The following is a 13,448-nucleotide window of genomic DNA, read 5'->3' as shown; positions in this document are numbered from 1 at the left end:
AGAAAGAGGAACACTCCTCCATTGTTGGTGGGATTGCAAGCTTGTACAACCACTCTGGAAATCAGTCTGGCGGTTCCTCAGAAAATTGGACATAGTACTACCAGAGGATCCTGCAATACCTCTCCTGGGCATAGATCCAGAAGATGTCCCAACCGGTAAGAAGGACACATGCTCCACTATGTTCATAGCAGCCTTATTTATAATAGCCAGAAGCTGGAAAGAACCCAGGTGCCCCTCAACAGAGGAATGGATACAAAAAATGTGGTACATTTACACAATGGAGTACTACTCAGTTATTAAAAGGAATGAATTTATGAAATTCCTAGGCAAATGGTTGGACCTGGAGGGCATCATCCTGAGTGAGGTAACACAATCATAAAAGAACTCAAATGATATGTACTCATTGATAAGTGGATATTAGCCCAGAAACTTAGTATACCCTAGATATAAGATACACTTTGCAAAACACATGAAACTCAAGAAGAACGAAGGCCAAAGTGTGGACACTTTGCCCCTTCTTAGAATTGGAAACAGTCACCCATGGAAGGAGTTACAAAGACAAAGTTTGGAGCTGAGACAAAAGGATGGACCATCTAGAGACTGCCATATCCACGGATCCATCCCATAATTAGCCTCCAAACGATGACACCATTACATACACTAGCAAGCATTTGCTGAAAGGACCCTGATATAGCTGTCTCTTGTGAGACTAGGCCGGGGCCTAGCAAACACAGAAGTGGATGCTCACAGTCAGCTATTGGATGGATCACAGGACCCCCAATGGAGGAGCTAGAGAAAGTTTCCAAAGAGCTAAAGAGATCTGCAACCCTGTAGGTGCAACAACATTATGAACTAACCAGTACCCCGGAGCTCTTGACTCTAGCTGCATATGTATCAAAAGATGGCCTAGTCAGCCGTCACTGGAAAGAGAGGCCCATTGGACACCAAACTTTCTATGCCCCAGTACAGGGGAACGCCAGGGCCAAAAAGTGGGAATGGGTGGGTAGGGGAGTGCGGGGTAGGATATGGGGGACTTTTGGGATAGCATTGGAAATGTAAATGAGGAAAATACATAATAAAAATATTTTAAAAAGTAACCACTATTAAAAGTTTTGCAATGAATTCATTCAGATGTTTATATGTGTAAAGTATGAGCATGCAAATACCCACAGAGGAGGCTGTATCACACTCATCCTCACCCTATTATAACTGGTTTTTCTTTTTCTAACAATGTGCCACAGCCCTCTTTCTACTGCACTCCACAAAAAGTGGACTTGCCTCATCCTTCTTTGTTTGTTTTTGAGGCACGAACTCACTTATGTAGCCCAGGCTAGCTTTGATCTTGTTGATTGTCCCTTCTGCCTCTAAGTCTAGAGTGCAGGGATTACAGGCATATGACACCATGAGCTCATGGTCTGCACTTCCTTTTTCAGGCTTGGCATTCTAGTGTATGGATGCACCATATAGGTCCCTGTGTTTCTGGCATGACTCAATCAGGATGCAAGGTTGGTAAATTTAGAGCATAACCTCAGGGCACTTAGGGGAGGGCTGACCTGTGAATGAAAAAGGGTCCTTACTCTCTTACAGAGTATAAGAACTCTGAAAAACTCAGTGTAGCGAATGGAATGGCCAATGAAAAAAAGCCACCCTGAGCAAGTGTGGCCATACACCTCTGTTTAAAAAATACTCTGTGAAACTGGGTAAGATTGAGTTGGAGACCCTGGGAAGTCTTACCAACTGGGAATTTTTTGGCACTCCTACTAGCAAAAGTTGCATTAAGAAAATCATGTTGGGTGTGAATTAGGAAGGCACCATAGAGGCCTGTGTTCTGGCATTAGCAAGCCAGGTACCATGTGGATCAGAGGATTAAAAAAGATCGTGTGTGTGTGTGTGTGTGTGTGTGTGTGTGTGTGTGTGTGTGTGTGTATGTACACATTCATTCATGTATGTGGGTACAGGTATGCAGTTTGGGGGACATCATGGCACATGTATGGAGGTCAGAAGATAACTTCTCTGTCAATCCTTGCTTTCACCTTGTTGGAGGCAGTGTCTCTGCCTCCTGTCCCGCCACAGGAAAGGTGGAATCGCAGGGTATGGCTATGGTGCCAAGCTTGCATGGCTTCTGAAGGTCAGTGCCTTACCCACTGAGCCACCTCCTCAGCCTCCAAGCAGGACACTGATCCTGTCTGCTTGCCATGTACTCCTGGTTTGGACTCATTGACCATGAGAGTCCTCTCTAGCCCTGTCATTGTGCAAGCCAAAGCAAAATGCAACTCTGTCAGCCAGATTAAGGGGATGGACTTGGCAGCTCGTGTTCCCTAAAGAACGATTTTTAACTCTTGGTCTATGCCCTTGACATTTCTTGGGGGTAGAGAGCTTATGATATGGGCTCAGAGTGAGAGAGATGAGCGGGCCAGCAGATCCACCATTCCGTCTCCCAGAAATGGTGCATGAGAAAAATCAGCCATAATTTTTATGCTTTCCCATCTCAGGCATGGTTCAAATAGATTTTAACCACAATTTGGAAAGCTCTGTTGTTGGTACCCAGGGATGCACTCTGTCTGTGTAGGTGAATTCACTTATATTCGGAAAGTGAAAACCAGCGTAGTTCAGACTACACTGATTAATACTTCAGGAGAAAATGAAACAAAATAATAGAGTTGAAACCTAGTAGTGGGATTACGGATGCCCCGCCATCTCTTTTCTTTCTAAACTTTGCTATGTTTTTCTCAGTTCCCCAGATGAATAAGCACTCCTTTCACAATAAAAATGCAATGAGAGTAACTTCAGTGATGAATAAAAGAGATTCAAGCAATTTACCGCTTGCTACTAGGTCAACACCACCTCATCTACCGTTTCCTTGTCTGCACTTTTCAAGATTACCTTAACATAGCCATATTAATTTTAGAAGAGAAAAAAAACAGCTGAGGAGGCTGTTCATGGCAAATCCCTGTGCTCCCATTCCTTTCAGAGATGGTTGGGAACTTCATTGTCCCTAATGAAGTCTGGCCTCTTCCTTCTTCCTTCTAGACAGAGGCTAAGAACTTTGGTTTTAAGTTTGGTTAAGGACGGGTCAGTGAACGGCAAGAAGACACAGCTCTGGCCTGTGGTCTAAGCTGACCCCGGGGTTATTTGCCTGGACTTCAGAGTTAACGTTTGGAGTTGTAGTATCTAAATTCTGATGAGAAAGAATCTAAAGGTGTCGGGGAGGGGGAAAGCCAAGGAGCAAGAGTAGAGTTACCGGAGATGTAGGGGAGATCTTGGATGCTCTGGCTAGAGCTTCTGAAACAGTCTTCTGTCAACATTGTGTTTCAGGAGACAACAAACGCCACACCATGCTGCAACTAATGTATTCTGTTCTCTTTCCTTCCTTCCTCTCTCCATTTCCTTCCTTGCTCTCTTGCTTTCTTCCCTTCCTCTTTCCTTACCCTCCCCCTCTTCCGTCCCCCCTCTCCCCTCCTTCTTTCTCCCTTCTCTCCTTTCTTTCTGATTGTTGTTGTTTATTTGTTTTGATTATTTTTTGTGGTATGGGGGCTGAACCAAAGACATTGTATATTCTAGGTGAATACTTTATACATGAGTGAAACTCTCAAACTCTGATTTTTTTTACTTGTTATACCTGAGCATATTTTTTTAAGGTTTATTTATTTATTATATGTAACTACACCGTAGCTGACTTCAGACACTCCAGAAGAGGGAGTCAGATCTCGTTATGGATGGTTGTGAGATGGTTGTGAGCCACCATGTAGTTGCTGGGATTTGAACTCCAGACCTTCGGAAGAGCAGTCGGGTGCTCTTACCCACTGAGCCATCTCACCAGCCCCTGAGCATATTTTTTAAAGACAAATACAACCATTTTTTAAAAAAAAATAATAGAGAAACATAAACTTCAACTCCTAACCACTGAGACTTTTTTTAAAAAATGGTTTTAGTGGAAATGCAATGAAATTTACTTAGAATGGAAATACAAGGCAATGTTCTAAAAATTAAAGATCATCTAAGGCTCCAGACGATTTTTAATCCATCTCCCATGTTTCTCATTGTCAATACTCTCTGCCTGGCGGTGAGCTCATTACTTTTGCATTTGGGAACATATTTGTTAATGCACCCTAGCAACTAGGAAACCAGTGTCCCACCATATGCCTGAGCTGAGAGCATTTGTCATGGTTTGTGTTTCCTCTAAAGAGTGCAGGACAGACCTTGATTTGACAAAGCTCCAGTCTGGGGATAGTTACTTGAAATGTCAGCTGGAAAACACACTAGCACACGGGGGCGTTTGCCGCTGAGCCTGTGAAAGGAGGACTCAGTTCTGTTGATGCTTCCTGCTTCTGCTCTCTGATCAACGTTGCCCCAGCTCTGCATGGTTTTCAGGACACATCTTCCTGTCACTAGTGGATTCATTCTAGAAGGAGGGAAGGCTAAGAAAAAGAAAGCTGGAGGGACAACACACATATACAAACACTCCTCTCTCTCTCTCTCTCTCTCTCTCTCTCTCTCTCTCACACACACACACACACACACACACACACACACACATACACTACTCCTTTCTGCCTAAGGACAGGACACTGAACCATCCCAGATGCTTTCCTGCTGTGTCCTGTAGCTATTGATTGTTTTTTTTTAATATGGTAGTCATTCTTGTTTAGCAAAAGTAACAAAGTCTTTACCAAAGAATGGAGACTCTGATGTGTTCAGCCTTGTATGAGGTGCGGTGTTGGGGGTTGGCGTGGGGGGGGGGTTGGGTGTTACTCAGCCACTTACATTAGATATTTAATATTCAGCCAGGAGATTCGAAGGAAAGAGTAGAATTTACCAATTAAGAGGGAAATTAGCCTTTGTATGTGTGCATAGATCTCTTCCAACCTAATAATTGCCAGGGTGTATTTTCTTTCTTCCTCCAACCCTCCTTTGGGAGGCACGGTCTTTCTGTTTTAGGTTTCATTGTCCTGAGGCTCCTCTGTAGACCAGGCTGGCATCGAACTCAGAAATCTGCCTGCCTCTGCCTCCTGAGTGCTGGGATTCAAGGTGTGTGCCACTATACTAGCTTATTTATTTTCTTAAACAAACAATTTTTTTTCCACTCTCACTGATACAGAGTAAAGCACGAGGCTCAGAGAGGAGAAGGGAAGTGGAGAGTTCCTTTTGTACATAGAGGCTATGTGGTGGAATGGGATAGATGCTTAAGGTCCCACACACAAAACAGTGCATAGCATCTGCAAGAATGTGTGTGTAGAATGGTAAACGAATATGCATACATACACACACAGAGGAATGGGCACCAGAATTGGAGTCACGGAAAGGAATGTATATTCACTTCTCCAAAGCCTTTAGTAGGCACTAGTTTAAAGAATGGCCTTTACAATTCCAGTTGCCAAAATTGCGTCAACTTGGCGAAAATGATATAGCATCCCGCCACTGTAATAACAGTTCAGAGAGCATGTGTACTGCACTCTGGCAGCCTTTTTCTTACTCCTTGGTAAATTTCATGAGGTCAGAGTTCACAGCCGTTGTGGGAGCTGATCTCTTCTGTGAGCCCAGTGCTGATCTGCACTGTAGAAATATTTGTCAGGTAAGAGGTCTGTCAGTATATTCGAGCTCTTTCTGTGTTGACGGTGCCTCCTTGTGTGTCGGCACTGTACAAATAAGCTGAGAGTGACATTGGGCTGTTGCTACTCTTCAGCTCACCTTCTGTATTCAGACAGCTAAATCATTCACACACTTAAATAATTCATTATTAGTAACAAATGATTGCCGGCAAAGCCAACAAGTGATGGTGACTCACCAGTGTGCTGTGACTCTGGCTTTCGGCCACCTCCTGTAACCACAGTTTATCACAACTTTGCTCTAATCTGATTGGATATCTTCACAAGCAAGGTTTACACGAATCTCTACGGAGAGCAGGGCTCCATTCTGAAACTGAAGTCAGGGGAATGACTGGAAAGATATGCAAAATTCAAGAGCAAAATGACTTAGACCAAATATCAGAAGGTGTGTATTTGCAGGCTTGCCATGTGTATAGATGTGTGCACATGCGTGCATATATGCATGTTCTTGCTTCATTTCTCAGGAGCCCTCTGTCTCCCCAGCTCTGGGGCCACACAGCCACACCATCACACACAGTAAACCCTATGAACGGGTGAGTTCTCTTTCTCCAGAGCAGGGAGACCTTGTCTGGATCTTCTGATTTTCCTCCCTGGCATTATTTTAATTCCATCAAAAATATCAGTCTTTCTCCTCTTTTCCATGGCAAAGAGTTCTTACTGCTAATCTTCCGTGGTAAAAGCACCGTTATCAATCTGACTGCTGCTCCAGAGTCCAAATTCCACAAACTCGTTTGCTCTGAGCTTCTGAACAATGATAAAAAATCTGCGGAAGCAGCGTGGTTTCTTTTCCCTTGGGTCGTTCAGGCTTCTGAACCAAGTTTTCCCCTACCCGCTGCCCCCATTTTTTAGCTTTCCTCTGAGCTTCATTTTGCTTACTTGCCAGCATTGGATTGCACTTGAGGCCACCAAGCTGGAGATGTGCCAAGTGGGGAAGGAATGAATCCCAGCTTCATAAGCTTAAATAAGAGGTGAGGGCAGGAGAAGACATACCTCACACATCACACACACAAACAAACACACACACGTATACACACATACATACACACCACAAACACACAAACAAACACACATATACACAAAAAACCCACACACAAACACACATACGTATACACACATACACACATACACACACACCACACACATATACACACATACATATACACCACACACATATACACACATACATACACACCACACACACAAGCAAATACACACACACACACACACACACACATATATATATATATACACACACACAAACACACATACACACGCACGCACACACACACACACACACACACACACACACACACTTGCCACTGGTTTCACCACCAGTGATCTCAGGGAGAGTGATGCCATGTGAAAGAAACTGTCCTTGACCCTTGGCACCCCTGAGCAGCACTGGACCCTAAACTCTGATGCTAAGGAGGCACTGCCCTAATCCAGAGGATTGTTGTATTTAGCATTCTCCAAATAAAGGCAGGGAGTGATGAGTCACAACTCCGTTTTCATCTTCATGAGTTGCTCTGTTATTTTGCAGGGATCCTGGGCAGCTTTGGCATTATCATGCACACTCCATCGACAATCAGCATCCCAGGATTCTACCAGCCCTATCCTATTACCTCAAGGTAATTGAACTCTGAAAATGCATCAGGGACCTGGAGAGATGGCTCAACAGTTATAAGCACTTGTCTCTCTTGCAGATGGCCCAGGCTTGCTATCTTGCCAACCAACATGGTGGTGGCTCATGACCATCTGTAATTCTAGGGGAGTTTGAGACTGTTCCAGAGGGTCTTACACTGTTTCAGACTTCAGTGTTTGGGCATCAGATATGCAATTGGTGAACATACATATGTGTAGGCAAAACACTCATACATGTAAAATAAAATAAATAAATATAGAAAAAGCAGTTGTTAAGATGATTATTTGAAAAGAACTGAATACTCTAGGGATATTTTTATAGCAATTAAGTACTCTTGCACTTGGGCTCCATAATATATAATATTAGAGGCAGTGTGTGTGTGTGTTTGTGTGTGTGTGTGTGTGTGTGTGTGTGTGTGTGTGTGTGAGAGAGAGAGAGAGAGAGAGAGACACAGATACAGACACAGACACAGAAAGAGACTGAGAAAGAATGGAGGAGTAGGGAAGAAGGAGAGAGAGGGAAGAGGGAGAGGGAGGGAAGGGGAGAGGAGAGAAAGGGACACAGAGAGTGAAGGAGAGACTTATCCCTTGCCCTGAGACTAAGACTTATTGTATCACTTCTGATAGTGTCCTGTAACTGATGCTGGGAAGACTTGAACTGTAAAACACCCTCTCGCATCCCTAAAACATCCTTGACTCCATCTGTTCCAGCCCTTCTGACACTGGCTCCACATTGTGGAGTTGCCAGCGAAGCCACAGAAAACCAAACTCCAGTGAATTCATGGCCAAGCATGTGATGAATCTTAGCTGTGATTCCTAGTGTGACTTAGATGATCTTAACCCATCCGTGTTGCATCTTGCTGTTTCCCAGCAGCCTTGGCTCTGGACACATGGTACGTGTGTGCTCCAGTGCTCACACCACCACATTGTGCCAAGCAGTGAACAGGGAACCTCAGCTTAGTCCCGAGCCTCTGATACTACTATTACAAACAACAGTGTTTTCACTGTACAAAGTTTTTGTTCTTCTAGAACAGTTACAGAAAACAAAAGACTTTTAGTTATTTGCCTACCATCTTTCCCCAGTGTGTATCAATTCATGTATCTCTAACTTTATAGTTAAAATGTTTGACTTACTAACTTGCTCTTTCTGTTTTTTGACTTGGGTTACACACCCCCCCCAAAAAAAACAATGCAAAATTAAATTTGGCTTGACATTATGAAACATTTCCAGCTATACCAGAATTGTCCCTAAACACTACATATTTGTGTGAAGTTGCTAGTACCAATGACTTAAAACCAAACTATCAGACAACTCTGAGAACTGCTGAGGGCACTCTTCAACTAGGTCCTTCAGTCTCAAGTATTCAGCCAAGACTTAATTATTTATGCAAAACCTGCCCACCCATTTCATTAGCATGCAAATCAGCTTGTTAAGCACAGTAAAATCTGTGTACACTAAAGAATTGTTTTAAAATAAATTTGTGATTTATTTTCAGTAAACACATAACTTTTATGTCTTCTAAAAGTATCCAGATAGCCTTTGTCATGTAAAAATGGTTTGGATGAAACGGTAGTACCTGAAGAGAGTTTAAGAACCTCCAACGGTTTATGTTTGACCCTGACCATTTCTGGAGGTTGGCTTTCCAGGCTAAAGGTCTAAGCAGAGGCTGTTGTCTCTGAAGGCTCTGGAAGGATGTGCTCCAGGCCTTCCTCCTGACTCCCAGCTCTCTTGGCTTGGATCAAATACCTCTAGTCTTTGAGGAGTGGTTTCTCTGACTGTCGGCATACAGTCACCTGTTTCTTTTACAGTCTGAGACAGTATCTTCCTGTGAGGTCCAGGTTAACCTCAGACTCAGAATTCTCCCAACTCAGCCCCCTAAGTGATAAGGTAACAGATACTCACTGTCTGGGCTGGCTACATTTCCTGTGTTGCTAACAGTAGCCATATTGGATTTGGGGGAGGGGTTTACATCCTACTTCCAGTGTGGGCTAATCTGGACCAATTTATGACAGAATGACTACATATCAAACCAAACTCAAATTCTGAGGTACTACCTCTAAAGAGTTCAACAAGTAAGTTAGGAAATATGTGGTGTTGAGAAAAATTCAACTCCTAACATTTTCTCTCTCAAATTTGCACTGTGTGTGGAGGAATGCCCCTGACCCTGAACTGACCAGAGCTTTCAAGTGGTTGGTTCTTTCTTATGCCCACCATACTAACAATGGATTTCTTGTCACTGAAATGTTTGCCATTCTACACTTCACAGGTATCACCATTAAACTTGTATTTTAGCTAAAGTAGGCTGGGAAGTCAAGTCATGCATCAATGGCTTACCAGCCCGTGGTGGCTGAATGGAACTGACGTGGGCTTGTCTGGTAGAGTGCCCAGCCTTAGTCCACTATCCCCTAGTGACTTTTGAAACACTGGGGGTTACTGTTATGTCGAAATCAGGACAGTTAACTTATCCCCCATTGGCAACTCTGGCTATAATATTCGGTGGAGCAAATCTGGTCATTATATTACTTAATAGGCATGCACTGAACCCTCGCTATTGAAAGGGATCAGTAGGTAGAGCAAACAAGGGTGGCTGTCTGTTGAGACCAATAGAAAGAGGTTCATATCCTGCCTGCTGAATGGGCTAGCTACTCAGGGATCTTAAAGAAGCCATGGCTATGCTTCGAGCTACATATCATTAAATGTGAACTATTTTTGTGTTACTCTTATACAGGAGTGTGGAAAATAAATATCATGGATAAAAAAAACAAAACAACAACAACAAAAAAACCAACCACCTGGCATGTAGTTCAATTCTTGAGAATTCCTCATTTTCCTCTCCCTTTCCCGTTGCCTTCTGGGTGTTGTGTGTGCATGCCCCCTCAGCTATTGCTGTGGCCAAATTAGGTAAAATGTTGCCTTTGCTTTAACAGTAATTGCTCATGATGGGAAAGTAATGAATTGAAAGAATGTGAACCGAGGAAGTGCTAATCCCACAAGGAAACAGAAATAAGATGGTGTTTGAAGGTTGGGGTGGGGGAATCGCATGTTTCTGGTTGGCAATCCATCCCACTGGGTTTCCGTGGTGAATTTATAAAACCTAAGAACCTCATAGCTGTGAAACAAATAATTCCTGAAGGGAATAGCTTTAATTAAAATTAAGAAATGTTGAGGCTAGAGATATGACTCGGTGCTTAAGAATGTTGGCTGCTCTTCCAGAGGACCGGGGTTCAATTCCCAGCCCCTGCATGGTCATTCACAACTATCTGTAACTGCAGTTCCCAGGAAATCCAGTGCTCTCTTCTGGCCTCTGTGAGCACTGCAGGCATCTGATGTGCCTACCCACACACAGGGGAAACCCCCATCTGCTGAAAATAAAAATAAAGGGTAACTAAAGGAGATATCTTCTAGGATTTGAAATGCAAGCACGAACAGGTGAAGAGACAGAGGGATAGGAAGAGCACACTCAGCACTTGAGAGATGGAGGCAGGCAGATCTCTGAGTTCGAGGTCAGCCTGGTCTACAGAATGAGTTCCAGGACAGCCAGGCTACACAGAGAAACTCTGTCTTCATAAAACAAAATAAACCAAACAACCTCAAAAAGAAAGATTATGAGGTAGATAAAGGAGATGACGGCAGAACCATAGATCCACCCCCCAGGCCAAAGACTCCTGGAAGAATAACAGTTCTTCCTTGGCTCCTTCCTTCCTGAAGGCTGTGGTTTGAGCCTGGGGGCTGCATGGGGAGGCGCCCAAGTTCATGTGTCGGAAATTTATCTCTGAATTTTTATGTTAATGGTATGTGAAGGTGCCACCTTTGGGTAGCTACTTAGGCTTAACTGAGAGTGGGACATTTTACCAAGGAGCTACTGGCATCATGACGGAAACATGGCCATCACATAGCACGGATACTTGGAGGTAGGGTGTTTCGCTTGTTTGTTTGTTTTTGTTTCGTATCTTGCATACGGATATTCACAGTGGGTTTTGGTCACTGTGACTTCTGAACATGCTGATCATTTGCAGAAGCTGCTCAGGTCAGTGCTCTTAGCACTCTAAAAGTCCAAGGGTTGTGATGACCAAATAAAGTTAGCTTGCCTTTAAAAAAGAAAAAAAAAAGAAAAAGAAAAGAGAGACCCGAGCTAGCAGTCTTGTATGGGCCACATCCTCTGCCATGCTGTGATGTCACAGCACGACTGGGACCAGACGCCAGCACCACAAGGATTCTTGCACTTTGCAATCTGCAGGATCATGAGTCAAGGGACCTACCTTCTTTATAATCACGTGATCTACAGTACTGACTTGTAGCCACACCATACAGACCAGCAAGTCGGCAAGAGGCTTAGAGATAGAAAAACATCTTTAAATCCTGAAATTGGTTTCTGTTTAGAGAACACAAATTGAATATACTACAAATCATCTTACCTGGGAGTTGGGGGCTTGAATAGTACAATACCACCCATTGCAATCTTAGCTTGCCTACAGCTAATTTTCTGGTTTCCTTGTTTCCCCTTGTCTTCTGTTTTTGTTTTCTTTCATGGTGGTAGTTATTATTACTATTGTTATTATTATTATTACTATTATAGTTTTATTTTTCTTATATTATACTTTTCTCCATTTCTGTTAGTTTTCTTGAGTTCCAGGACAGTCAGGGCTACACAGAGAAACCTGTCTTGAAAAACCAAAAAAAAAAAAAAAATCCATCATTTATTTATGTGTGTGCGCACATGCTCACGTGCGTACTTGTGCATGTGTGTGTGTGTGTGTGTGTGTGTGTGTGTGTGTGTGTGGGCATGTGTGAGTGTGCACACTCAGAAGCTCTCTGAAGTTAGAACAGACTGTTAGATCCTCTGGGGCTGAGGTCAAAGACATTTGTAAGCCAGCCAACATGAGAGTTTGGCACTGAACTTTGGTTCCAAGAAGAACCTTAAAGCCCTCAGCTGTCTTTCTAGCATCTACCTTTTCCTTACAGAATTGCTTCAATTATGGGATTGAAACATAACTGCAAGGATTTCATGTGACTACTTTTGAGTGAATCCTTACTTCATATTCTTAATTAAGAACATATTATTGACACTTTTATTAGATGAGTTGAACATTTATGTCTCTCAAAAGCTAAACTAATTAATATTGTTTAACTAATATCACTAACATTAATTTTTGTCTGCTCCCTAACTTTTTCTCCAGTGATATATTTTGCATTCACTGACTTAGGGTGAAGAAAGAAGGACATTAGTATGGAAAGAGAAATTTCTAGAAGCAGTGTGCTAATTTTCTATGTTATCCTGTCATACCTTACATTTTCAGGAGTGGAGATTGTTATTTGACCATGCATTAAAAAATTCTGCAGATTTTCAACATTATTTTCAAAACATGTATGTAAAGAACCATTCTGCCTTCATAATTGTTATAGCTACTTATAAAGACAAAACTGTAAAGACAAAACATGACTCAGGTTAGAAGCCAGCTGGGCAGACTGGGCCAGGCTCTCCTTTTCCCTTTTCTCTCGCAGAAACTATAATTCAATTTCACTTTTTTTTCACAGTTTTAAAAGACTTCAAACTTTCATAGTCCATGGAGTCTATCATTTTTTTGCTTCTAAGCTTGTTTTTGACACTCCTTATATGCAAAATTCTATCTCCTGTATTCCCGACAAGCTTTCATCCACTAGGAAAATAGCCATTTATCTTACAAGGTGAATCACCTTCTCTTTGATGGCGGAGTAGATGAGGTTAGCCAATCAGCACTGAGCAAATGCATCTGCATTTCTGCAACCTGTAGGGACCCTGGCAGAGCACCCACAATGCTCTCTGAACTTCACTGTTTGGGTCTTCTTCCGCCCATTAGATAGCAAAGGTCGGAGGGTAGGAGACTCATGGCACACTTTGAATTCCACACAGAGAGATGCACATGGGAAGAAAAGCTCAGCAAGTCGCCAAGCAGAGCTGTAAGGGAGAGGAGTCATGGTACTTGAATGTACGATGGAGATAATGACGTAAGTTTGTAGAAACAGGTGAATGAATGAGCAGGAGAAAAAACTTTATTAGTCAACAACAACAAACCAAGGAGCAAGAACATAGTGGGCACACTTTTGGGGGATTAAAATAAGAAGTTTTGCGATCTCAGAATTTTTTCAATGAATCTGCAATGTTTATATTATATCAAGCCAGTGTTTAAGGCTAGTGGTAAAACTTCTTGTGTCTGTGCATG

General features: G+C 42.7%; 1 long non-coding RNA gene across 2 annotated transcripts in view; it reads left to right on the top strand.

Annotated features, from left to right (window-relative positions):
• The window catches only part of Gm42089, a 30,502-nt gene extending 23,101 nt beyond the window's left edge, over positions 1-7,401 (top strand). Inside the window, exons 1-3 of one of the 2 annotated variants that reach the window (XR_880132.1) lie at positions 5,515-5,572; positions 7,147-7,234; positions 7,310-7,401. This is a non-coding gene — a long non-coding RNA (predicted gene, 42089). Of the gene's footprint in view, positions 1-5,514; positions 5,573-7,146; positions 7,235-7,309 lie in introns of those variants that run through there. The other variant, XR_880133.1, reaches the window with a different exon arrangement.
• The last annotated feature ends 6,047 nt before the right edge of the window (positions 7,402-13,448 follow it).

The sequence above is a fragment of the Mus musculus genome, chromosome 11 (assembly GCF_000001635.26).
Source record: "Mus musculus strain C57BL/6J chromosome 11, GRCm38.p6 C57BL/6J".
Lineage (NCBI taxonomy): Eukaryota > Metazoa > Chordata > Mammalia > Rodentia > Muridae > Mus > Mus musculus.
This window is presented reverse-complemented; position numbering and strand designations above follow the sequence as displayed.